Raw genomic sequence first — 25,051 nt, 5'->3', positions numbered from 1 at the left:
ATTTTGTTCCCTGTGTTATACAGGAACTCCTTATTGCTGATCTAGTTTATATATAGTAGTGTGTATCTGTTAATCCCAACTCCTAGTTTCTCTCTCCCTCCTGTTCCCCTTTAGTGGCCATAAATTTGTTTTCTGTGTCTGTGTGTCTGTTTCTGTTTTGTAAATAGATTCATTTGTTCATTTGTATTACTTTTTTAGAGTCCACATTCAAGTGATAGCATATAATATTTGTCTTTTACTGCTATAAAGTTTTACAGTTGCCAAGGGTGAGGGTGATTGCTACAGCTAAGCGTGAATCAGTACTGAAAATTTCAGTACTGATTTCAGTACTGAAAATTTCAGAAAATTTCAGTACTGATTTCAGTACTGAAAATTTCAGTACTGAAAATGAGGATTAGAGAGTCTTCGAGGCAAGTGGAATGGCCTGAACAAGACTGTGAAGTGGTGAAGCACTCTGTGTTTTCAGGGAAAGCATTGTCTCAGGAGGAATCTGAGAAGGTTCTCTGTGGGAGAGAGACAGTGGAAGGTTCGTCTGGCAGCACTGGGCAGGGTGGATCGGCATAGGTGGTCCGAGCCTGTGGGTGGTTGTTAGGGGCCTGGGGCATTGTGGTAAAACCAGCTGTGGGAACAGCTGTCTTTGATCCTGGTCCTGGCCCGCCTCCTGCCTCCTTACTGCCTGAAGTGGGAGGAGGGGGGATGAAGTCAGAAACGTCCCATTTGAGACAGGTACCAGTGTGTACAGCTAGAGGAGTTGGCCTGGTGTCTGAGATCTGTGGGGAGACAAAGTTCAGGCAACAAGCTAGTTAAAAATTATTTGCTTTGTTTTGAGCAAATGCTATTTTTATGTGCCGCTCAAATACCTCAGGTACTAGATTCAGGGAGGAAATGCTTCTGAGAAGGAGGTCTGGATACCATTTCTCTATTCTCTGAGCCCAGGGGTGGGTGGGAATGTTTTTCTAGAAACAATCAGCAGTTTCCTCCTAGGACCCCAGAGGATCACTCACAATTCCTGTTTCTCAGTGTCTTTCTGAGTATGTGTGTGTATACCCAGGCTTCTGCAGCCTGGGGTGTTTTTGGCAGACTCCTGGGTTTTTGTTTTCCTTTCTTTCTTTTTCTGCCATCATTGCTCTGTGTTCTGAGAACACAATGACACAGATTCCTGACTGTCATTATGAGCTGATGAGACCGATTAATTTAACCTCTTCTTGGAAGTTCACTAAATAGCATCCATTTGTTGATTTCTAGTTACACAGAATAATAAGGTAGAAAAAGTTAACCACGTGCTAACTATAGGCAAGTAGAACCCAGATGGATTGGAACCAGAAGGCTGATGATAAAGATTTCCAAAACATTACCTTGTTACCTCATCATGAACCAATCAAAAGAATTGTGCATGAGCTGATCACCCACCCTGTGACCTTGTCCCTCACATTGTCTTTAAAACCCTTCTAAAAGCCTTTGGGAAATTCGGGTGTTTTGAGCATCAACTGCACTTTCTCCTGGCTTGGTGCCTTACAACAAACACTGTACTTTCCTTCACCGCAACCTGGTGTCAGTAGGTTGGCTTCATTATGCATTGGGTGAGCTCACCCAAGTTTGGTTTGGTAACACATAAATGACAGGCTTAAATAGCTCACATAGCTTAAATCTGGTATGGTAAGTAGATAGCCACATGAGAAGATCTCTTCCACAGAAGCCTTCCCAGAAGAAGTATTATCTAAGTCAGGGGCTGCCAATGATTATAAAAACTGGTGTGTGTTTGTGTGTGTGTGTGTGTGTGTGTTTGGTGGGGGAAGGGAGACAGTAGGATGCTGCTTAGAGAGAGAAGGTACCAGACAGAGGAAACAAAAGTGAGAAAATGGCTGCTATCCAAAAGTCTACAAGCAATAAATGCTGGAGAGGGTGTGGAGAAAGGGGAACCCTCTTACACTGTTGGTGGGAATGCAAACTAGTACAGCCACTATGGAGAACAGTGTGGGGATTCCTTAAAAAACTGGAAATAGAACTGCCATATGACCCAGCAATCCCACTTCTGGGCATACACACTGAGGAAACCAGATCTGAAAGAGACACGTGTACCCCAATGTTCATCGCAGCACTGTTTATAATAGCCAGGACATGGACGCAACCTAGATGCCCATCAACAGACGAATGGATAAGGAAGCTGTGGTACATATGCACCGTGGAATATTACTCAGCCATTAAAAAGAATTCATTTGAACCAGTTCTAATGAGATGGATGAAACTGGAGCCCCTTATACAGAGTGAAGTAAGCCAGAAAGATAAAGGCCAATACAGTATACTAACGCATATATACGGAATTTAGAAAGATGGTAATGATAACCCTATGTGCAAAACAGAAAAAGAGTATAGAACAGACTTTGGGACTCTGTGGGAGAAGGCGAGGATGGGATGTTCAGAGAGAATAGCATTGAAACAAGTATACTATCCAGGGTGAAACAGATCACCAGCCCAGGTTGGATGCATGAGACAAGTGCTCAGGGCTGGTGCACTGGGAAGACCCAGAGGGATGGGATGGGGAGGGAGGCGGGAGGGGGGATCGGGATGGGGAACACATGTAAATCCATGGCTGATTCAAGTCAATGTATGGCAAAAACCACTACAATATTGTAAAGTAATTAGCCTCCAACTAATAAAAATAAATGGAAAAAAAATGAGAAGAGTTGGGGGTCATCTGGGGGTCCCTGGGCTTCATTATTGAGCTACCCAAGCACAGATTCTGCCAACATTCTGGATACAACTCCTTCCCAAAAGGGGTGTTCCTGGAGGAGGCCCTTGGGAAGTGACCTGGCTCTTTCCTCACAGACTGACTTAGGGACACATTTTTTTTTTCAAATGTGGTCCTCATTCCACCATTCTTCTTTTTTTTTTTTTTTTTTACTACCCACCATTCTTCTTTTAACTTCAGCCCCTTGGTTTGAGTTTGCACCCACTCTGACTTAATTCTTGACCTACACAAACTTTCCTTTTTTCAGGCCATGAAGGCTCTCAGAAGGAAGACTATAGAGATCATAAGCACACCCGTGCCATGGGGTACTATTATTGGTATCATAAATTGTGCACCTGTTTCATTTAGTAAGTCTCAATTGAAAACAATTTTCTGGTTGGCTGAATTATTTCCTTATCATTGTACTTGTTTTTCATTTTATCAACAAAAAATGTAAGTTCATTATGGCCAGGAGCCTTAGTTCTAACCACCACCTCATTTCTTCATTTTTTAAAAAAAGGGTTAGATAACCATTATGAGTGTCTAGAAAATGCTTCCTGAATATGGAATTTTTCACGGCATTGCAGATGGAGGTGAGAATAAGGAAAATCAGGCAGTATTAGACTATTTCACACCCCCTTAACACTTAATTAATAAGATCTCTTCTTTAAGCTCCAGTCTCTTCTTCACTAAGAAAATAGGAGCAATCAGAGTATGACTTCTTCATCTTCTCACCCCGAGTCTGCAGTCCTATGCCTCTGAAGCTGTGCCCTGTGCCTTTCCTTCTGTTTAATGGATGAGCCCTCCCTGCTTATGTTAAGGCCAATTCCTCCGTTTGTACTTGGACCCTGTCACCTCTGCCAACTCAAGGACTTCGTAATGCTAGCTTCTGTTCTCTGCATTATCAGTTTCTATCTCTTCGCTGGATCATCTCAGTCAGTATGTATAAATATTATATACTATCCTGTATGCTGTCTCATGCCCCTGATAAAATATCCTTCGCCTGGCAGTTTTAAATTCAGCATCACGGGGAAGTAGGGAAATGTGGGTTTTCTTGTATTTGCCCACTGATTTCTCTGCTATGTGCCTCTCTCCCTCTCCCGGGATTTCTTTACAATATTTGTAGGAAAATATTCTATTTTGAAAAATTCTAATCTCAAAAGGATGGACGTTAATCACATATAATGGGAAAACATAAAATATGAAGAAGAAAATAAAGATCACCTTTTAAATCAATTATGCAGAGAAGCTTTATTAACAGCTTAGCATTTTAGCTTTATATATGTATGTTTACATAATTGTAGCAACGTGGTATATTCAATTTTATTTATTTATTTTTTTTCCATAACAGCAAGAGTATTTCCAGATCATTAGTATGGTTTTAATGGCTGCATTTGTATAGACATTGTCATGATTTATCTAACTATTCTACTACTGGTAGACATTTATATTTCCCCCGACTTTGACATAATAAATAGTATTACAATGAAATACTGTACTTCTATAGAATTATTTAGGCATGTTTATGGTTATTTCCTATGAATTAAATTAGTATGGATTAAATTAATGGGAAGGCTCATATAAACTTTCTCTTTCTCTCTCTTACTCTCTCTCCCCACCTCCCTATGGTAGCAAAGCTCAGAATCCAAAGTATATGTTTTTTCCACCACTGGAACTTATCTTCAATTAGAAGCTTCCAGGGATTTCAAAGCATTCCTTAGCTCTTTTCTTGGGCATTGTCATTATAACTTTTCTTAAAAACCTATATCTCTAAATAACAAAAAATGTTCATGCTGACTGTCATCATCATGTAATACAGAGACAGGTAAAGGAAAAGTTGATATCTTCTGCTTGTCACGTCCCAGTCCTTTGGTCCCTGGAGAGGAGGTTAGGAGGGGGACATTTTGTACCTGCTGTTATTTGAAGTCAAGATTTTCTCTTTTGCACATGCCTTGCACATGACTTGCCTTTCTGTGTGTTTTTTTTTTTTTCCTGAAAAACAACTCTTTATCTGGTTAGAAACAGGATAGGGTCAGTTTGAACTTGTTTTATGAGTGCTGTAAGAGTTACCTGTTGAAGATATGATGAATATGAGAGACTTTTGAAAAATATCCTTGATGTAACTGTTGAAAATGAAGAAAAACATCCTGTCCCCTTATGGATTTTCAAGTGCTTTCAAAATTGAGAAAACACTGAATAAATCTGAAAGACAGTTGAATGCTATGTCATCAGACAGAAGATATTGTTTTCAATTAGAGATATTGCATTGCTATGTAAAGTAAATCTGTTAGAATCATCTCATTTTTAAAAAATTCATTTTTACAATGAAGAATGCCTTTAGCTGTGCTCTCAGTTTAGGAGAATCTGCATGGTCCTTTTATACTAATTGAATAAATTAGACCTAAATGGGCAGTGCTACATTTGAGTGACTTGAGTGTTAGTATCTCAGTCGTGTCTGGCTCTTTACAACCCCATGGACTGTATAGCTCGCTAGGCTCCTCTGTCCCTGGAATTCTCCAGGCAAGAATACTGGAGAGGTTAGCCATTCTCTTCTCCAGGGGATCTTCTCCACCCAGGGCTTGAACCCAGGGCTCCTGCAGATTCTTTACCAGCTGTTTACTAATCAAAAGGTTAGTGAGTCAGAGCAGGCCTCATGGAAGCACAGTTTATAAGCACAATAATCAGTGTTCATTAACAAATATCCAACAAGTGAAGTTTCTATAACAAGCATTCCTGCTTAACAGTTCTTGGAACCATTAGGCTAGTATTTTCATTATTATAAGAAAGCTCCTTGCTCTTTTTAGTTAACAGAGATAAGCAGAAACTTTATACAATTATAAGATAGGAAACATGATTTAGCTTATTTTTATAGTCACTGGCATGTCACATGCACTCACTGCTTCTAACTACCTGTATGGAGTTAAAACAAGCATTAATTGAGCAATTATCATGTATCAGGCACTGGCATCTCTATGAGGCGCATATAATTTACAATCTCAATTTTTCAAAAAGACTGAAGAATGGAGAAATGAAGTAATTTTAAGGTCACAGAGTTAAAATCTGAAGGATCTGCATATAGGCAGTCTGTACCTGGAGCCTGTGCTTTTTAAAAAAATATTTATTTATTTTTAATTGACTGATGATTGGTTTACAATAGAACCTGTGCTTTTAATCTCTGTCTTGTACTTTTAATTTGTTTCACCAAACAAAGACTCATTATCAACCCAGTGCTTTTCAGTCTCAAAAGTCCCTGTATCAATTACTTCTTAAATTTCTCTCAAAAATAATAGCATTTAGTTTTAACTTGACTTTTCATCAGGGTTGAATCGTGGCTATTTGAGGCTCCTAAAAATTCATTTTCACAAAGAGCTACTGGGTGAAAGTATACATCTGTTCACTGAGCCATTATTTCAAGACTTCAAGAATATGTGCAGGTTGGGTCTTTTCAACACTTACACAAACATAACTCAATGTGATGAGATCAACAAGCAAGTTACATTTTAGGAGGTGACAATAGGGAATAAAAAAAGACTCCATTTTTCTATTAAGCCATTCTGTACCTGTGCTTGCTCTCACCTGCTGATTGATGACCTCCTGCTGGCATGGCCGATTCAGTGAGAGAACCGACACAGATGTACACAGTGTGGAGAATGGGGGGCGTCCATTCTCCTCCTGAAGTGATGCCGCTTGGGGGTTAGATTTATGGTATATTTTATTGGCAACAGTGACTCCTATGAGGTTTCTGAGAAGGTAGAGAACAAATGTCTGTTAGGCCTTGAATGTCAATTGTTCAGAAATTCTGAAACATATGCTGGTCAATGGGTTTGCTGTCAAAACAGAAAAGATTGATAGAGAGGAGGACATTTCTTTAGAGAACAGCATGCCTTTGAGTGCCCTTAAGGGAGGCCAATTTGCAAGGCTGGTATTTACTCTTTCATTCGGCTTAGTTGAAGCATTTACATAGTAATGTTTTCAGTTTAACGTGGGAATGTTATTTTAAATCCTATACACGCTGCATATAAGTGTCCAAATGAATTATCTTATGTGTTTACTGTGTCTGGATGCTTGTTTATGGGCCTGTTTGAAACTACTCTTTGCCGGTCCCTGCTTTCATTCTGACATAGTGTCGGCAGGGTCTCCTAACAGGGAGTATGTGTTCCTCTGGTGCCTCTAGTAACAAATTCCCGTCTTTCAGGGTTACCCCAAATTTCATACTAACCCAAGCTACTTCTTTTAATAAGTATCCAGGTTAGTGGTTTTCCACTGGGTGTTTTGGTTTCCTAATTTTTGAAATAGCACATGACCCTTGGCTGGCCTTGGGGGGGGCATGTAATACGTGTGAAAGTGATTTGTCATTTCTGTAGGAGCAGGAAAGACATTGAACACAGCTGATCTGGAGACTAGAAACCTAGCAGGTAAACATTTTGCAGTTTACTCAGATGTACAAACCACAACAGTTTTATTTTCTATAACAACTTAATTTCTAACTCCAGTAACCATTTCATCTGGTGTCAGAAAACTTATTTTAAGCAGATACAGGATTTTCTTAGTTAAATCATAATTTTTAAAGTCAATTCAGGATTTCCTCTGACCGTTCAGGTTTCCCTCGCTCCATCCTTGGGTTGATGTCTAAGCTCTAGAGGCCTTAGTGGTGTCCTGATGTTGGCTGGGGGCACCTGGCCTGCATTGGCACCTGCTGGGATGCAGGGCTTTGGGTCTGGCCTGCCACATTACTGTCTCTGTGTCTCTAGATGTCTGAGTCCCTCTGGGTTTCTAGTTGTTGATGTACATGTTCTGTGTCCCTTGAAAATGAAATCTCTCCAGATTCACTAAAGCTCTTTCAATAAATTTCCATGTTTTTTGGTGTGTCTGTGAAAACTCAGCTGCTCTAACATCACTTATACAGAATGGATAGAATGGGGCTGTCTTGGGCTCTCTGGGCCCACTATCACTACAGCACAGCTATCTCTGCCCTGGTGGAAACTTGCAAGTCTATTGTCTTTCTGATAGGAATTAGGTAAGTCTCCTAGTCTCAGATTCCTACAAGCCTGTTTGGGGCTCCACTGGTGGGCAGTGATATGAAGGTTGGGCACAGAGGTCTTCATCAATGTCTTAACTGTGTTGCTTTTGTTTCCATCACCCCTAGGAATTCCCACAGACCTAGAAATTTGTATTAAATCGAGAGTTTGTATCAACCCATTTTTCTCAGAGATCTTTAGTAAGGCATAGGTTTTTTTTTTTTTTTTTTAACTCAAGGATTATAACCCAAACTCAAACTCTTTTTCTTTTATTCTGTTGATTCTAGAGAAAGTGTCTAAATTTTATTTTGAAGCTTGAAAGCAAGTAATTTCTTTTTTAATTTTACTTATTTTTTATTTATATATTTATTTTTATTTATTTTTTCTTCTATGTTCTTTGTGCTCTTCCTCCTACAATATAGGAAGTCAGGACTTCCTGCCTAATGTGAGAGGGATGACAGAATGAAATAAAATACACATCTGGCTATATAAAAATGGTTCTTTGTCACTGAGATGATTGGGATTGGGTATTAAGACAACCAGGTTACTATTAATAACACCTTTTTATGATATCAGAGAAAATATAAGTGATTACCTTCTGAGATACCATATAAGAAACTGGATAAGCGCATTAACCATGGAATCAGATGGTTTGGATTCAAATTCTGGCAGTGTGTAATACAGCACAAATTATTTAAACTCCTTGTGCCTGGTTTCTATAACTGGGCAAATAACTGGAGTTGTTATAAGAATTAAATAAGTTAATAATGTACAATACTCAGAGCAGAAACTGTTCAACAGTAAGCACTTAACAAATATTAATTATTGTTATTAGATATTGCCAGCTTATGTGCTGAAAACATTTAAAAGTGATAGTCTCATATATACATGTTCCAAATAATGCACATGGCATCCAAATTTAGATATTTTGTTTCCTTTCCAGTTGTTTTGCCCATGTTATCTACTTTAAACTTTTTTTTTGTTCTCTTCATAAAACTGATTAGTTTGCACTGATAAAACTTTTTTTATCCACATGGAATTGCTCAATACAAAATGTACCTACCAGAATTGGTCAAACTATGAGGTTAAGGGCATAGTCCTCCAGACTGCCAAATCTACCCAAAACTTAGGACTCCAGTTTCAAGGATTAGGAACCAACTACGAAGTTAAAGGGAAGAGTCTACACAACAATGTCCTTACTTCTGACAACTTCAAGTTTAGGGGTTTTCAGAAACCACCCTTAGGTTTCATTATATGCTAGAAAGACTCGAAGAACTCTTTGAAACCTATTATACTCATGGCTATTTTTATTATAGGAAACAAATATATTAAAATCAGCCAATGTAAGAGATGCATAGGACAGTCTGGGAAGATTCCAAACTTGAAGCTCCCATTGTCCTCAGTGATGGCTTATCTTCTCAGCCTCAGTGTGTGACAATACAGAGTAATGCCAGCCCAGGAAGCACACCTGTGCTTTGGTGTTCAGAGTTTTTCTTGGGGCTTCATTATGTAGACACAATTGATTAATTGCCCATGTGGTTGAATTTAGTCTCAGGTTTGATCAATATCATGTAACCCAAAGCCCCCACCACAATTGATATGGTTTGTCCTTCTGGCATGACCGGCCCCCCCATGCTAATACTCTTAGGTGAGCCCAGCCTCAAGCTGAGTCATCTTGTTAACAGGAACTGTCAAATGTGATCCAAGGGGTCCACTGTCTATAACAAGGATGCTCCTATGATTCTGGAGCTTCCAAAGATTTAGAGATTCCTTTCCAGAAGCTGGGACAAAAGCCTGTCTTTGGTCAAGGCCATTCCTTACTATATATTAATAGGAGAGTAAGCAAATTTTATTATCATAATCCAAAATTTCCCCTTTCTCTCAGGGTCCAGCTCATTACAATCTCTCACCTCAGCCCATTCAATTTAGGAGATGATTAGTCTAACATTGTTTCTGTGTCTACTCTGAAATCAAACATATTCTCTGCAGTTTTCCATGATAGCACCTGCATTTGTGTGAATTCTGTTTAAGGTCTTTATTTTTTGACTGCAGTCTTGTTGAGCTACAGCCTCACTCCCAGAGACACTGTTTCCTGTGCTTCTAATCCTCTTCCATCAGAATTTGAGTTAATGGATGTGTCACTGGGAGCATTCACAGTGAAGGAACAGTCCAACGCAGAGTAAGATAGATGCCTGATGGCTGAGATTCATTCATTTATTAACTATTTATCACATCTTTTTTCTGTGCCAGGCACTATTCTGAACACAGAATATTCAGTGATGCTTAGAGGTTACTGGGAAAGGCAGATATTTATTGTACACAAAAATACATAGCAATTGTGATAAGGTCTACAAAGCGAAACTTGTTTTACTGTTTAAAAAAAATTATAGGTTTCTTTGAAACAATAAAACAGAGAGGACAAATTTAGATGTGGAGTGGGGCAGGAAATTGTTCACTGAGGAAGTGACATTTAATTCCAGATTTAAAAAATGGGAAAGGATTAGCCTAGTGACTGGAACTCTCATTTGATATGAGCTGGTAAGAATGGCATTGATGTAAGCCCTAAATTTAGTCTTTGTATGATCTCCCCACTCCCACAAAATGAGGAAAATAATCTTTAATGAAACTTGAAAGTCAAAGGCCTTTGTATTTAAGGCTTTAACTGGCTCTGGAGTCAAAAAGAAATCTAGTGAAAATAATTAGTGAAGTTGTGTAAACATTGCAAGAGGAGGAGCCTTTGGAAAGGTTTCAGGTTGTCTCATTCCCATGTGCATAACAATTGAAAGCTTTTAAAAAACCTTTCAGGAGGTTATGCTAATGGAATCTAGCTTATGAGATTCACTGTGCTTTCATTCCATGATATATCTTGAGCTAGTCATCAAAATAGACTTTGTTCTTTTTCATAGTTACTGTTTTGGCAAGCAAAGGAACCAGAAATCATAGTAAAACATCACTAGTATTCCTTGTTAAGACGAATCAATGTGCTGCGATGAAAAGGTTAGGCAGCACTTATACCCAGCTTAAAGTATTTTGAAATGAAAGCCAGGGTGGGCTTCAGAGTAAACACTGTGAAATGTCAGTGTGATACATGACAAGAAAGGAAGAGTAATCGGCTTTACTTAGTCTAAGCAGATAGGGATTTTGGAAGTGGTGTTAGATGACTTGCAGAATCATTTGTCAGTCTGGAGAAAGGGACTCTGGGCCTGACTTCTAAGAGCAAAGACCAGAGCCACCCATTCAACTGGCCTAGAAAGTAGGTGGCCGTCCCTGTGCCAATCACAGGACCGCTTGATGGGGGTGAATCTTCTGGACTGGAAGTGGCCTCCAGTGCCACCAGACACAGAACATGCAGCCAGGCTGGCCCAACCAGGAAGTTACTGCTCCTGAACCAATGAATCAGATGCTGCTGCTGCTGCCAGCCTGAGAACAATGCAACCCGTACTGCCTCCCATCAAGGAAAGTAATGTCCTTGCCTAGACTACTCTTCATGTGCCTCATCTCCCGATTTAAGGCAATGGAGCCTGGGAAGTAGGTTAAAAAGTTTTCCTACCTTGGGAAGGCAAGATTTACAGCATGAGAAACTGTCAATGTGGACATCATGTCTAATACTTTTCAGAAGCTGTTAATGATGGTTGTTCTTTAAAGTAAAAAAGAATGCCCAGAGAAATACAACAGCAAAGATGACTGTAAGAATAACTGGGAGAGTCCAAAGAATTATAGATCCTCAATCTAAGAAGATGAAGAGGAAATATGGAAAGTATTTAATAACTTAATGATGTCACAATATATAGTGTAATGAACTCAATCATTATAATGAGTAAAACTGAGTTTTGAGGTTGATTTAAGTATAAAAACTTTAAATTATACAAAGCCACATTTCTACAAGTGCCTGCATGGTTTGAATTTATTTCAACTCAACATTATGCATAAATGAATTAAAGGTAAGAGACAAAAACTAGTTTTTAAAGAAAATTGTATGATTGTTATCAGAAACAAATTAGGTTTATTAGTAACTGTTTCCCAGTGCCATAGATGGGTGACATTTATTTTTGTCCTTACTGTTTAACTCCATCAGATCCAATTGTTTCTTAAATATTTATATGAAGCAATTTTTTGTTTGGTGATGGGAGCTAGTGATGAGAACTAAAGAAATGAAATGTATGAAATGATTAAATAATTAAGGAATGTATGATCAAGCAATGAACTCCTTTTAAATTCTAGGTACACTTGAAGAGACACTGTTTCCTCTAACCTTTTGGATGGATCTTTCCATGGCCTGCCATTTACACTTGACTGAGACTCATTCTGCTGAATATTTGAGGGCATTCTCTGCAGATCTCCAGGGTTCTCTCTTTAAGCACTTCTCTTTTTTTTTTAGTATTCTGTCCTGTGAGCTCTAGCTCCTCCAGTCTCAGCTCTTGTCTCCTTGACTCACGAAAGTCATGGGGTTCTTACTCAATTTCCCCTCCCTGTGTCATAGACTGGAAACTCTCTCAAGGTGAGAATCTGGGGGCAATGTTTGGGCTCCCCTCATTTGTTTCCCATCTCTCAGGGATAGCTGTCATCTGTTGCCTGGTATACAGTGTCTTGGAAACTGTTGTTTTATGTAATTTGTCTGGGGATTTTTTTTTTTGGTTTTTTCAGATGAAGGGTAATCTGGTCTTCTTTTTTCTATGTTGACTGGAAGCAGAATTCCAGATCATATGATTCATAGTGGTTGTATCCATTGTACAGATGAGCCAACATTTTTAAAATCACTTTCTCTATTGGTAGACATTCAGGTTTCTCCTTCTTGATTCTTAACATCTTTGGTCTTTTTCCCTTTTTCCAAAGTGGTTGCTTCTATTTGGCCCCAAATCATAGGCCTTAGTTGTTATTTATTTTCCTACAGCTTAGGTTTCAGAACCATTTTTGACACAGAAAAAACCCAAAGAGACAGCTTCATCTTCAGCTTCAACTCCAGCCTGAGCTAGGATTATCCTCCCGCCGAGACATCATCGGCTACATCTTACTTCTTCTGCTTTCTGTCATTCCAACTGTCAATAAAATGAAAGATATTCTAAAAGTTCATTTATACTTTGTGAAATTTCAACATCGGTTTCTCATTAGGAAATGGAGGCTTGAAGTTAGAATTGACTTGATGAGGTTTTGGAAACAGAACCATGTCAGAGGTTAATAGAGGTTGTTAGGCTTTTGGAGAACTCTGTTGGGTCTCAGGGACAAACAGAAGAGACAAGAAAAAAGACAAAAAAGAGAGAAAAAGTTATGGAGGTGTGGTGGTGGGTGGTCATTGGCCTTTGTTAGCTCCAGGTCACCACTGACCCTCTCACTCCCACTGGGATCCTATTGTTAGGGGAAGCACACTGACTGAAACCGCCCACCCTGGCCAGGCACCATAGTAACCATTTGCATGAGTTGTTTTATGACAGGAGATCCTGATAAGGAATACGGAACTAGTAAGCCACCACCAACCAGAAGAGTTCGGGAAAGGTCAAAAGGGGACACCGCGTGTCCGTCCACTTCCCAGAATCCCTCTCGCTAGCATCCATCTTGGCTGAGTGATGCTGTGTCACCAGGAAAGACTCTGAATTAGAATGATTGGCCAAAGACCATCCGGAAACTAATCCCATCACCATAAAACCCAAGAGTGCAAGCCACGCGGCAGAGCAGTTCTCCTGGGTTCCCTCACCCTCCTGCTCTCCACCCAGGTGCCCTTTCCCAATAAAATCTCTTGCTTTGTCAGCACATATGTCTCCTCAGACAATTCATTTCTGAGTGTTAGATAAGAGCCCAGTTTCAGGCCCTGGAAGGGGTCCCCCTTCCTGCAACACTATTATGGAAGTCCTTGGTGTATTTAGAGCTGATCCTCTTTTGTGTCTTTCCCCCAGACGGAATCTATGGAGCATGGTCTCAGGGCTGGCTCTGGGCCTTACTGCTTTGTGTGTGAACAACTTGCTATAAAACTGCCTCTTCAGAAGAAATTCATGTATTGATAAGATTCATTATCTTAGGACTTCAATGAAGAGATTTAAACTTTCACTAATAGTTGAAATGTTGGAAGACTTAAACAAATGAAATGAAAAGGAATGATGAATGACTGATGAGTGTCTGTCCTTGACATGGAAATGGGGTTTAGGAGTCTGACCCTTCTTTAACTGGAGAAGGGAGCAATGTTTCAGGACTTGAGAAAACATAGGAAGTTTGAAGAGGAAGTGGAGAGCCAATGAACATAATTTAATGTGCCAGAGCAGAAAGGATAAATAGCTAAAATGATTCCCAGAAGCATGAAAATAATATAATGGCTAGAAATCACATGGCCTCTCCAAGTGGTAGGTGAGGCAGAATGAAACCTTTGAGCTGAGCATCCAGCCTTATACACATTGATTAGCATGTGCCTGTGGATGGAATTGGGATGCAGTCAACATAATTTAGCCTCTGATTCCCTCAGCATCCAATCCCTTGAAACATAAAGGTTTCAGGCTCTCACATTTGAGTTCAGAGTGACCAAGGGAGAATCAGGGACACACAGAGTCATACAATTCTTCGGCCTAATGGAAGGGAATGTCTTTTTTAGCTGGTCCTGCTGGCTCTGGCTGGCTGTTCCTGTCCTCCTTCATGTGCTTGGATAGATCAGTTTGGTTAATAAGGCCTTCACAAAGAAAGGAACACACAACTAAGAAAATATATATTGTCTTCCCTAATAGCAGAATATGACTGTGATAGCCAGGAGGCTAGTATGAAATAGTGTCCTGCGACTTTTTTTCCAATATCCTAAACCTCTTTGGAAGATGCTTTTATTTACTACCTGACAGGATCCATTTATCTGAAGTATAGTCTGAATAAATGGACTTTCAACACTTGTTCATTCTTTTTCCTTGTCTCCTGACTGTATATCTTGAGCAAATAACATTTTTTTTAAAGGGACCCATGCAATCTATGTTTTTACAAACTCCACAATCTTCCTTGCCTAAATGAAAAACATTGCTTGCTCAAATATGCTTTGAATTTTATTCCAAATTCCAGTGGCCACAGAATCTTTGATTTATTTTCAAATAGCTAATGCTTGAGGCCAAATGTAGATCTCTCAGGCTGAGAGAATATTCAGGAATTAAGAGGAGAGGCACGCCTTTCCCGGGGCTGAGGAATCCAGGCATTTCCTTTGTTAGTTTCTCATTATGGTGATAAGTACCCTCTTCTCTCTTTAATAGGGATCGCCTTGTGTTTTATAAGTCTGGAATTTTAATCTTTGTCTTTGCTGAGAATAACTACCTTGTAAGACAGTGCATATGCCCACACCATGTTGATTAAAACACCTTTGCTCCATCAGAGCTTTGGTCCCCGTGTCCTTCCTTCCTTTCTTTCTTTCTCTTCCTCTCTTTCTCTTTATCTCTCTGTTTCTGGCTGATTCCCTGGAATGAGAAAGCCGGCTGCATAATCCAGGGAATATTAGCCTCTTTCCTTCTTTCACTTTCTCATCGTTGACTCCAGACCACCAGGTTCCAGTCCAATAAAAGACCAACACTAATCAGTGGTATTTCTAAACATTATAATGATATGCTATGCATGTTGCATGCTAAGTCGCTTTAGTCATTTCCGTCTCTGTGCGACCCCACGGACAGCAGCCCACCAGGCTCCCCTGTCCACAGGATTCTCCAGGCAAAGATACTGGAGTGGGTTGCCATTTCCTTCTCCAGAATGATAAGGCAATCTGATAAGTAAATTTTTATATCCTCTGATAGTCTGATCTTTCTGTCCAAGAGTACACTGTGACTTCTAGGAGAAAGACAAAACAAAGATATTTAATTCATAAAATCTATTTCCTGATCTGAACCTTTTAAAAAAAGTCAGAATAGAGTGGGCATTCATCATGAGATATTAATGAAGGTTACATACACGTACACAGACACACTTCAAGTCATCACAAAGCTCTGTTCTGAAATAATACTTAAAAGAAAATAAGCATCTAATTTAGCAGTAGTGAATCCAAACCTGGACAGGAGTCAGTGGGAAGAAAAACACAAGCTGCAACTAGTGAGTACATACCAGCTATGGATTTTAAGGGTCTTTTTTAGAATTGTGGGCTACATTCTTAGGGTAAACAGTATCTGGATGACTTGTCCTTTCTGTTGCAAAATTCTAGAAGCTGCCATCACACAGAATAAAATATTGGCGCTCTCTGGAGCAGTGCCATGGGCAGGCACTGCTTGTGGGCCCTGGGGTCTCTGGGGTTCTTGTCTCATCCTATGTGACAGACACTGGGGAGCAGTGATTGCTTGGTCTAAGCTTATTTTGCATCTTTCCTTTCAACTACAGTGACTTCAATGAGGGTAAATATAATTCTGAAGTGCTACCTTGAATTTATTTAGAAAAAGAGAAATTTCATGACTTTTATTCGAAAATGATTGAAAATGTCTCCTTTCCCCCAGAACTTCACTTTGACTGATACAATGTTAGTCTTCCCACGGTCATCATTAATTTTTCAAACATTTGTTGCACTAGAAGAGACTTAGGTATTGCCTTAATAAGGTATGTAACCAGGACATATGCTAATTCAGCTAAAAAAATTTAAACTTGAGCTACTCAAACTTCAGGGCTAATGCAGAAAACACAGTTAAATGACAAGTAAGAATGTAGGTAATCCCCCAGAGGTCACTCTTCTGCAAACGAATCATTTACATTTATTTAGTGATTTAATCCATGAACATCTTTAGTTTTATAAACTAGATATGAGTTTCTATCAAAAATAACCATAAAGGAACACCTTAAAATAGTTTTATCTTTTGAAAATGTACCCTGTTGTCTACTGTTCTACGAACAAACCACCAACAGAATAACAAACAGCTCTGTGTTGTTCTCAGCTATCACTTACCTGCTTTCTTTCCCAACACAATTTCTCAAATGAACTATCTTTTCTGCTTCTATTGCTTTACTTCCCATTAACTCTTTATTTCCTGTGTACTCAGCTGTGTCCGACTCTTTGCGACCCCATGGACTGTAGCCCACCAGTTCCTCTGTCCATGGAATTTTCCATGCAAGAATACTGGAGTGGGTTGCCATTTCCTACTCCAGGAGATCTTCTGATCCAGGGATTGAATCTGAGTTTCTGGTGTCTCCTGCATTGGCAGGCAGATTCTTTACCAACTGTGCCCCATTATTTTTGTTTAACCAATTTCAATTCATTGTCCATCCTCCCAACTCAGGACACAGTTTCTGCCAAATGCACTAGAACTCCCTTGCTGCAAATCCAGTGGTCACCTTTGTTATTATCTTGCTCAACCTCTCGGCAGTCCCCTCTTGCAGTTATACAGGCCCCTCTCTTGGCTCTTCTGATTTTCCTCTGCCATATGGCCACTATCTCTCAGTCCTCTTTGCTGCATTTTTTTCCCTTTTCTGCTCACCTTTGTGTCATAGTACCCAAATCTGATTCAAGTTCTCATCTCTTCACTAACTCTATTTATTCCCAGAAAATCTATCTCCCCACGTCCCTTGGCTTTACATGCCATCTACATGTCAACGACAGCTGAAGTTTTAGCTCTATCCCTGATCTCTCTATTAAATTCCAAACCCATTTACCGAACTTTCTCTATGACATCTTCATTTAGATTTCTAATGGGTATCGTAAACCCAGTATGGCTAAAATGTAAATCTTAATTTCTCTTCAAACATGTTCCAGTCTTTTCGGCTCCAAAATCACTGCAGATGGTTACTGCAGCCATGAAATTAAAAGATACTTGCTCCTTGGAAGGAAAGTTATGACCAATCTAGATAGCATATTAAAAAGCAGAGACATTACTTTGCCAACAAAGGTCTGTCTAGTCAAGGCTATGGTTTTTTCATTAGTCATGTATGGATGTAAGAGTTGGACTAAAAAGAAAGCTGAGCACTGAAGAATTGATGCTTTTAAACTGGTGTTGGAGAAGACTCTTGAGAGTCCCTTGGACTGCAAGGAGTTCCAACCAGTCAATCCTAAAAGAAATCAGTCCCGAATATTCATTGTAAGGACTGATGTTGAAGCTGAAACTCCAATATTTTGGCCACCGGATTTAAGAACTGACTCATTGGAAAAGACCCTGATGCTGGGAAAGACTGAAGGTGGGAAGAGAAGGCGACGACAGAGGATGATGGCATCACTGACTCAATGGACGTGAGTTTGAATAAACTCTGGGAATTGGTGATGGACAGGGAGGCCTGGCGTGCTGCAGTCCATGGGATTGCAAAGAATTGGACATGACTGAGCAACTGAACTGAACTGAACTGAGTCTTACCTATGTCAGGAAGTCACATCAAAATGTACCTGATTGTTTAGGCCACACATCAAGTAATCATCCTTAGTTCTGCTCCTTTTTCTTTGCCTTCTCACTCACTTAAACCATAAATTAGTTCTGTTAATTTCACTGTCAAATATGTCTCATATTTGCATATTTCTCTTCATCTCCTTTTTTTTTTTTTTTCATCCTAGTCCAAATCACTATCTTTTTACAAGGATTATTTCAACATTTCAACAGTCTACTAAATGGTCTCCTCCCCCACACCCCCTGCTACTTCTGCCTCCCTGCCTCTCTTTATCTACTTTCCACACCAGAACCAAGTAATGTTTTTGAAGAAGGTAAATGAAACCATATCACTGGCCTATTTACATTTTCCAGGAGCTTCTCATTATACTTGTTAGTAGGTATCCCAGTATTACTCACCATGGCTTTTGTAAGTGTCTATGTAACACCTCAAGGAAACATCTCGCACCAACTTCTTTCTCATTCACTCTGCTCTTCTCATTCCTAGTCCTGGAAAATACCAGGCTTTCTTCCATTTTAAAGCTTTTTATTTGTTTTCCCTATACCCCAGATCCTTTCTCCTCATTTCTTAGCAGGACCTGTTCTTTCTTTTCATTTGAATTTCAGCCTAAATATCATCTCAGAGACTTTTCTCCTGACCAGTCAATGAAAGTGTTCTCTACTCTTGCTCTGTCTTATCACTTTCTTTTATTTTCTTCTGAACATTTATAAGATATGGTTTACCTTGTTTATTTACTCAGTAGAACATTAATTCAATGGGAGAAGCTTTTTTGTTGAATTTGTTCATTGTTATATCTTCAGGACTTAGAACATACCTGATAAATAATAAGTGCTTGGTAAATATTGGTGGAATAAGTGAGTTTGTTTATTCCTGTATTTTTTATGTCCTTCTCTGCACCATATTGATATAAGCTTCATGGGTGGAGGGACTTTACCTTGTTTATTGTTGTGTACTAAATGTCTAGGCTATTGTCTGGTCCATAATAGTCCCTCAACAAATATTTATTGAACAAACAGGCAGAACCTAGAATGGGAGAAGAACAGGCTGTCTAAGCAGCACCCCTGGCCTCCTTGCCTCTCTTCTCCTCACCTGGCTCTCGCTGCCTGCCCACCCTGCTGCTTGCTTGGTGCCCAGAATACCTTCCACCATGACCATCTTGGCGAGCTCCCACTTGAACAAATCCATCAAGCAGGTGTACATGGTCCTACCTTAGGGTGAGAAAGTCCAAGCTATGTACATCTGGATCGACGGTATTGCAGAAGGACTGTGCTGCAAGATCTGAACCTTGAATTCTGAGCCCGAGTATATAGAAGAGCTGCCTGTGGAATTTTGATGGCTCTAGTACTTTTCAGTCTGAAGGCTCCAACAGTGACATATGTCTTGTCCCTGCTGCCGTGTTTTGGGACCCTTTCCGCAAGGACTCCAACAAGCTGGTGTTCTGTGAAGTCTTCAAGTACAACCGAAAGCCTGCTGACACCAATTTAAGGCACACCTATGAACGGATAATGGACGTGGTTAGCAACCAGTGCCTATGGTTTGGAATGGAGCAGGAATATACTCTCATGGGCACAGATGGGCACCCCTTTGGTTGGCCTTCCAACGGCTTTCCTGGGCCCCAAGATCCATACTACTGTGGTGTGGGAGTGGACAAGGCCTACTGCAGGGATATTGCAGAGGTTCACCACCGGGCCTGCTTGCAGGCAGGCATCAAGATCTGGGGTAGGGATGCCGAGGTCATGCCTGCGCAGTGGGAATACCAGATAGGACCCTGTGAAGGAATCAACATGGGAGATCATCTGTGGGTGGCCTGTTTCATCTTGCATCATGTGTGCAAAGACTTCGGAGTGATCACCACGTTTGATCCTAAGTCCATTCTTGGAAACTGGAATGGTGCTGGCTGCCATGCCAACTTTAGCACCAAGGCCATGCAAGAGGAGAATGGTTTGAAGTACCCTGAGGAGGGCATTGAGAAACTAAGCAAGTGGCACCAGTACCACAACTGAGCCTACGATCCCAAGGGGGCCCTGGGCAATGCCAGGCGCCTAAATGGATTCCATGAAACCTCCAACATCAAGGACTTCTCTGCCGGCATGGCCAACCTCGGTGCTAGCATCCACATCCCTCGGACTGTTGGCCAGGAGAAGAAAGACTACTTTGAAGACCGTCGCCCGTCTGTCAACTGTGACCCCTCCGCTGTGACGGAAGCCCTCATCCTCACATGTCTTCTGAACGAAATGGGCGACGACAAGCTCTTCCAGTACAAGAACAAAGTGGACTAGACCTGCAGCCCTCAAAACACCTCTCAATTCTACATCTTGCTCCCACTCTTGCTCCTTTCAATGTCATAATAACAATAACCCAAAGGGTAGAATATCAAGTTTTTTTTTTTTTTTTTAATTCCTCACACCCAATTAATATCTCTTGCTTTCTTTAGTCAGGATTGAAAGAGTCAAGTTCTTAATCATTTCACAACCACCTACCTATCCCTGCCCTTTTCTTTTTCCTATCACCGGAGCTTTCTCGTGCATTCGTTGGGGTTGGGGAAACATAACCACTGCTTCCATTTAATCAGGAGTGTTTGTCCAGTAGGCATAGCTTTCTGGACAGAGAGCCCAGTCACTGTTAAGGGATGGGGAGGACTTTTCTGAGCAGTTTCTGAGTGGGGGACTGGGGTGCTGGATTCTGTGGTTTGGTTAGGATTTCCCTTCTTGGTGGGAGGTTCCATTACTTAGGAGGTTGTAACCAACTTTCTATTAAAACTGAGAATTAGAGGGGAAGGAAGGGTGGGAAGTCAGGTAGGAAAATACCCTAGATCTCCTGGTGTGGTGCTTCCCTTGCCTGAGGCTCAACGCCCTGACAGGCTCAGGATAAATGGATGGATAGTCCTACCTTCAAAGAAAAAGTTCTCATTGTGTGGTCCTCCATTTATAACACAAAGCAGAGTAGTATTTTTATATTTAAATGTAAATATATTTAAATGTATATATATATATATATATATGGGAGTGCAGATAAATGTTTGTTTTCTCTTTAGGGAGAAAAGGCCATTCTGATTACCGGGAACCCAAATTTGAGACAAGTAGTTTGGTTAGAAATAAGGATCTCCTTTTGAGTTGGGGTGGGGATGGGGGTGGCCATGCTGGAAAACTTGGCTGTTTGGGGCTGTTACTCTGTCACTACCACTTCAGAGATTCTCTCTGCCCCGCTCGCCCTTCTGGGGAGGCTGACATTGATTGGTTAACAGGTGGAAGCCCATGATAGCAGTAGCCATCACCTGAGCCCCGGGTTTAAAAAGCCACACATGTACTTGTACACACAGGAGTTTGGCAATATGTGTTGGCTGGTCAACTTGAGCTTGTTACTGACAAGGGGGTATTGGGCTTTTTTTTTCCGGTGGGACTAGCATGTCACTAAAGCAGGCCTTTTGATATATTAAGAGAAAATTTTTTTTAAAAGCAAAACAGAAGTTTAGATTTTAATCATATTTGTAGGGTTTCTAAGTCTTTGTTTTACAGAATTGCTTGTTTGCTTCATCTGTCTCCTCCCCATCTCTGCTCTGGAGGAAATGGGACAAGTCTGGAGTTCAAACAGTTGTAATTTTGTACCTTGGTATCTGTTCTCTGAGTGTGAAATATTCCCCTCCTTTGTTAAGATTCTTGAGGAGTTACTATTTTTCTTTCTTTTATAATAAAACAAACTCCACTTTTGTCCTTAAAAAAAATGAATAAAACAGTATGATTAATGTACCCAGTATTTGTGAAATAAATGTGGTTTAACATCACTTTTCTTGGCTGTTTAATGAAGAAGACTATCTCTTAATCCTGAGGAAGTGTTTTAATTCTTATCAATTTTCTCACAAATGTGATAGACTCAGAATAGCAAGTCACCTTCCCTGGACAACAGTCTTATCCAGGGTGAAGAACATGGATGCATGTAAAGTGAATATAACCATAGGATGAACAGTATGTCTATTAGGTCATAAGCTCCTTGACAGCAGAGTGTCTCAGGCATTTTATCCATGGAGTCTAGAAGTGCTTTCACCTAGTTACTCACATTTACTGAATTGAAATGTTAAAATTTTAAGGAAAAAGATGGAATCCTAAACCTGTCCAGAAAGAATAAAAAAGTCATAAAAGAGAAAGATTCAAAGTGGTATCACCCTACTTAACAGCAACTCTGGATATAAAGAAATAGTGGAATGCTACTTTCAAAATACTGAGTCACCAGAAGTGTTTTGTACTTTTCCTCTCATTAAAAAACTCAGAGGAAATAGCTTTTCTTCCCTAATACTGGAAATACTGATAGAATTTCAACTTATAGGCTTATATTCAGTCAAAATATTAATCAAGAGTGAGGGTAGAATAAAGACATTTTCAGGCATGCAAAGAGTGACGGAAGAAAAGTCCCATGCAGCTTTTATTACAGAGGTTTCAGAGAACATGTTTTATCAAAAATAAAGACTGAACTGAAAAATGAAGATACATGAGGTTCAAGATGCAAGATAACCAATACGGTGAGCAATGCTAAAAAGTCCTAGGATAACATTTGTGCAACAAAGTCAAAGAGTGATTATTTCACACAAGGCTGATGATAGAGGTCAAGGAACAGAGAATCTGTAGGAAAAAAAGAGAAAAAAAAAAAGGATGCTCTACTAGATATATTTGATTCATTTGGGAGAAATTATTAACAAATATTAAAAAAATCTGTTGAAGAACTCACAAAATAAATAGGGAATTGATATAGGACAAATGAAAAAAATGAGGCAATTACTAACTAAAAGTTCCCTGGTAGCTCAGTTGGTAAAGAATCTGCCTGCAAAAAAAAAAAAAAAAAGAATCTGCCTGCAATGCAGGAGACCCCGGGTCAGTTCCTGGGTTGGGAAGATCCCCTGGAGAAGGGACAAGCTACCCGCTCCAGTATTCTGGCCTGGAGAATTCGCAGAGCCTGAACATGAATGAGCAACTTACACTTTCACTTTCAATTGTACTAGAAAGGAAATGTAATCACTGTACTCATTTTGGCTGGACAGTGACAGTATTGACATGGTCATAATCATATTTATCATGACTATCGGTTTAACTCCATATTGTGATATAACCATATTAGGAAGGTGGCAGTGATGCTGTGTTACCATAAAAGAAATTCAGTAGATAATGTCTAATATTTTTAAAAACGTATTTATTTTTAGTTGGAGGATAATTACTTTACAGTGTTGTGTTGTTTTCTGCCTGTACATCAGCATAAATCAGCCATAGGTAGATAATGTCTAATACTGACAAATCAAGGAGAAAGCATATAACTTAGAAACTGCTAAAATGGAGTTGGATTGACAGTGGGAGTAGAACATCATATTGCTGGTTTTTGTTTTTTGGTTTTTTTTGATGGGGCGGGAGTGGGAGAACAGAACTGTGTAATACCTCTTACTTTTTAGATAATGTGCCAGTAGTATTTTGATTTAAAAAATCTTTGATTTTAAAAGAAAAAGATTTAGTTATAAGTTAATGTGTGCATTATTTTACTGAGCAACAAGAACAGTAATAACAATAGTATGTGCATGCTAAGTCACTTCAGTGGTGTTTGACTCTCTGCAACCCTATGGACTGCAGTCTGCCAGGATCCTCTGTCCATGGGGATTCTCTAGGCAAGAATACTGGAGTGGGTTGCTATACTCTCTTCCAGGAGATCTTCCCAACCCAGGGATCGAACCCACATTCCCTGTGTCTCCATCATTGAGAGGATACTTTACTGCTGAGCCACTGGGGAAGGGAAATCCTATTAACAATAGTTCTCATGCTTCTGTTAAGAATTCCACTGGGGGTGAGGAATAATGATGCAAGGAATCCTTGGTGAAGTAAAAGTAAAGAACCAGCAAGTGAGACCCACTGGGTTTGATAATTTGTTTCATAAATTTTCATAATTTTCTGTTAGAGTTCTCCATGTGAGAAACTTAGAATCTGTGTTTTTTCCAAAGCAGTTGTTGAGCTTCCCCAGGGCCACTTTACCCAGTTTTTTATCTTCCCACTCAAACCAAACATAAAGTTATCCTTCTACCAGGTTTTCTAAGGCCATTTGATATTTTCCCTAATATGATTTTAAAAGGTCAATAATTGATGGGTATTATTAATGAAGAATTTGGAAGCTAAAATTATTATTAGGTGCTTGTTACTTACATCCCATTCATTTCTCCAAAGATCTGAGGTATTAACACATCAGTGAGTGTTAGTAAACTTATGATGCATCTAAATCTATTATGCTACTAATAATATCTACCACTTATATAATACTAACTATGGACTGGCTTCCCCAGTGACTCAGCAGTGAAGAACCTGCCTGCAATGCGGTAGATGCAGGAGACCTGGCTTCGATCCTGGGTCGGGAAGATCCCCTGGAGAAGTAATGGCAACCTACTCCAGTATTCTTGCCTAGAGAATCCCATGGACAGAGGAGACTGGTGGGCTACAGTCCATAGGGTCACAAAGCGTCAGACATGACTGAAGTGAATTAGCATGTACATGGACTGGGGATTATTTCAAGCACGTTGCATGTGTTATCACATGTCATCCCACAAATCGGAGTTAGGTACTGTGGTTACCAGTTTCCCTTTTTAAAAAAAATAATTGAGTAAAAACTGAGGCATATAGAAAGTGTAACTTGACTAAGATCATCCAGTTAGTTAGAGGTGGAACCAGTATTTTTATACTCTGGCCATTTAGCTCCAGAGAGTGTATATTCTACTTCCTATGCAATAGATCATATATTGTTCTAGTTAACATATTTGGTGATGATGCTTTAGTGATTGGGGTGGTCTGCAGGGGGAAAATCTTAAATTTAAAAAGTTTTTGAAATGCATCATTTGGAATATATTTTAGTTGGTCAAAGGAGTCTCATGTCTGATGAGAGAGACAGATGAATATGGAAAGACAAGGATGAGAAGAGATGATGCCTTTCAGATTCAGAGTTTGGGTACAGGTTCCAGATGCCTGCAGAGCACTGTGTCTCCACAGCACAGAAG

General features: G+C 39.8%; 1 pseudogene and 1 gene segment (V, D, J or C); one reads left to right on the top strand and one right to left on the bottom strand.

The window, feature by feature from the left end:
* LOC122704603 overlaps positions 1 to 25,051 on the bottom strand; it is a 331,762-nt gene that overhangs the window by 275,140 nt on the left and 31,571 nt on the right.
* Positions 19,187 to 20,318, top strand: LOC122704989 (annotated as a pseudogene).

The sequence above is a fragment of the Cervus elaphus genome, chromosome 12 (genome assembly GCF_910594005.1).
Source record: "Cervus elaphus chromosome 12, mCerEla1.1, whole genome shotgun sequence".
NCBI lineage: Eukaryota > Metazoa > Chordata > Mammalia > Artiodactyla > Cervidae > Cervus > Cervus elaphus.
The sequence above is the reverse complement of the archived record's forward strand: the minus strand, read 5'-3'. Positions and strand labels throughout refer to the sequence as shown.